The sequence below is a fragment of the Protopterus annectens genome, chromosome 9.part0 (genome assembly GCF_019279795.1).
Source record: "Protopterus annectens isolate FY-2018-M chromosome 9.part0, PAN1.0, whole genome shotgun sequence".
Classification (NCBI taxonomy): Eukaryota; Metazoa; Chordata; order Ceratodontiformes; family Protopteridae; genus Protopterus; species Protopterus annectens.
This window is the reverse complement of record NC_056743.1, coordinates 828,190,647-828,193,853: the sequence shown is the minus strand read 5'-3', so window position 1 is coordinate 828,193,853 and position 3,207 is coordinate 828,190,647.

The window sequence follows — 3,207 nt, the reverse complement described above, 5'->3', positions numbered from 1 at the left end:
GGCAAGACTCTCTCTCTGCCATGGGAGTCCATTTTTCTACTCCTTCTAGATCATACCTTAAAGGTCAGAAGAGTGGGAAAATGTGGTTTCAGAAACCCCAGGGAGTCGTGCCTGGCGCACGTGGCGAGTTTCCCTCCAGGGGCAGGGGAGGGAACAATAATAGACACCGCCCACGGGGCAGAGGGGGTCTGCAAAATCAGGGTAGCAGAGAATCTTTGTCTGACAAACCCTTTCAGCACCCCTGAGGGGCTGCCCGACTGTCCACCTTCGGAGGCAGTCGGGGGAAGATTGTCACTGTACCCAGAAGCCTGGCAACTCCTCACACAAGACAAATGGGTACAGTCTATCATATCCGAGGGTTACAAAATCCCCTTTGTCAACACCCCTGTACAAACAACCAAGTCCCTTCCAGATGTTCCACCCTGTCTAAGGGAACAAGCAGTGCCAGAAATTTCAAAACTGCTAGAAAAGTGGGCCATCCAGCCAGTCCCAGCAGACCAGCAAGGATCCGGAATTTACTCCAAGTTCTTTTTGGTGCCAAAAAAGACAGGGGGCTGGAGACCCATTTTGGATCTCAGCAGGTTAAACAAGTCTGTTCAAAGAACAAAGTTCTGGATGGTCACGCTTCAGTCCATTCTACCCTTTTTGGATCAGGACAATTGGATGTGCTCTATAGACCTTCAGGATGCGAACTACCATATCAAAATGGACAGGCGCTCCAGAAGGTTTCTCCGCTTCTGGCTGGGAGCCAGTCACTATCAATTCAGAGCCCTGCCCTTTGGTCTCACCACAGCCCCCAGGGTGTTCACCAAATGCATGGCAGTGGTTATGGCTCACCTGAGATGGCGAGGATTCCAGGTGTTTCCATATCTAGACGACTGGCTCCTTACTGCTTCCACCAGGCATCAGCTACTGCGAGCCAGGGATTATACCATCAAAACTTGCTCTGAGCTAGGTATCTCAATAAATTTCGAAAAGTCTGCATTGTTGCCTTGTCAGTCTATAACCTTTATAGGTGCAAGATTAAATACAAAAGATCTGTCTGCAAGACTTCCTCTAGACAGAGTGTCAGACATTCGCTGACATGTGCAGGTCTTACTACAGTGCAAGAGGATTCAGACCAGATTTGTACTAAAAACTTTGGGTCTTGTGGCAGCAGCAATCATACTAGTTCCCCTGGCTCGTTTTCACATGCGGATTCTTCAGTGGATGCTTTTTACCCAATGGTCTTTTCAACAACTTCCAATGTCTCACAAGATAATAATCACTCAGTCATGCAAAGACCACCTGGATAGGTGGATGGTCTCCCCTCTAGTACATCAACAAGCAGGGCGGAACCAAGTCCTATCCCTTATGTCGAGAAGCACTCAGACTCTGGCAGTGGGCGATCTCCTCTCAACGGTTTCTGATGGCAACACACATCCCCAGGAAGTCCAACGTCATAGCAGACAGGCTAAGCAGAGCTATTCTCATGCCTCACGAGTGGTCTCTCAATCAGTCAGTAGCAGACAAAATCTTCCGCAAATGGGATCAACCTTGCTGCGACCTTTTTGCAACTCCTCTCAACAGCAAGTGCGATGATTTCTTTACTCTCTTCCCCCTTCCCGGACACTCCCCCAGAGATGCTCTAGTCTTCTGTATGCATTCCCACTTTTTCCCCTAATTCCCAAACTAATTCAGAAGGCTACCGCATTGGGATCCAGGATGATCCTCATTGCCCCTTACTGGCCTCAACAAATTTGGTTCCCATTCCTGCATCGTCACCTGCTGGAGCAGCCTTGGAATCTGGACCCAGTGCCAGACCTCTTGGTCCGTCAGTCGGGCGGGCTGCACCAATCCCTTCAGTCTCTCAACCTCACAGCTTGGTTGCTCCACTTCCAACCTTAGCCGGGCTTCCACATATTTCTCAGCCAGTGCGTAAAATCATCCTTTCTTTGCACAAATCTACTACCAGGAAGACTTATGCTAGTAAGTGGAAACGTTTCTCTTTCTGGGCAGAGGCTAGGAATATAGACCCCTTTACATCCCCTGTCCATCATGTTCTAGATTTTTTTAGCAGAACTCTTTCAAGCTGGTTCCTTGTCTGCCACCATTAGGGTCCAATTAGCTGCTACCGCAAATTTCCACGCTGGCCTGTCAGAAACCAGCATCATGTCCCACAAACTTTGCAAGGCCTTTCTTAAAGGAACTATTTTGCTTAGGCCCCCGGTCAGAGATCCCCTGCCTCCATGGGATTTAAACCTGATATTAGCTTCCTTGATTCTCCCCCCTTTGAACCTGCGGCTTCCTGTTCCTTAAAATTGCTCTCCTGGAAGACTCTCTTTTTAGTAGCCATCACCTCAGCTAGGAGAGTTTCGGAACTTCAAGCCCTCTGTATTCCTCCTCCTTACCTTGTGTTTCATAACGATAGAGTTTCACTCAGGACTAATCCTTCATTTCTGCCCAAGATACCTTCCGAAGCAAACCTGAATCAGGCTATTGATCTACCTGTCTTTTTTCCTAACTATTCCAACAAAGCTGAACAAAAGTTACACCAATTGGACGTTCATAGGCAATTACATTTTTATTTGGATAGGACTAAGCAAACAAGAAAATCGGACCAACTCTTCCTGTCCTATGCTGAGGGCAAACAGGGCCTACCAGTTTCTAAAGTAACCTTATCTAGGTGGTTGTCCTCTATTATTACTTTGATTTATCAGCTGAGACATAAAGAAATCCCTACTAAACCTAAAGGTCATTCCACCAGAGCGTTAGCTACATCGGTAGCGTTTCAAGCAAGACTACCAATGGAATCTATTTGTGCTGCGGCCACATGGGCCACTCCTCATACTTTCATTTCACATTATAAGTTGGATATGGCCTCTAGGAGTAGAGCTGATTTTGGTACCACTGTGCTCAAGAGTCTGTTCCAATGAGCCACCCAGGACTGAGGTGCTAGTGACGCTGTCCCAACCAGCAAGAATGAAGGCGAGATAGACAACTTAACATTAAGAAGTTATGTACCTACCATAACGTTCCATGTTAGTTGTCTTCTTCTTGCCTTCTTTCTTGTGTCCCACCCTCCATCCCCCTAGCCTGGACAGACCGAAAAGAGTCCCTTTTTGAGGCCTTCTTCCTCTGGCTGAGTCTTATCTGGGTTACGTTCTCCTCTGTTTTAGTACTGTAGGTAAACCTTGTAGTTTGGACAGGTGTCCTTGAATTTTTCTA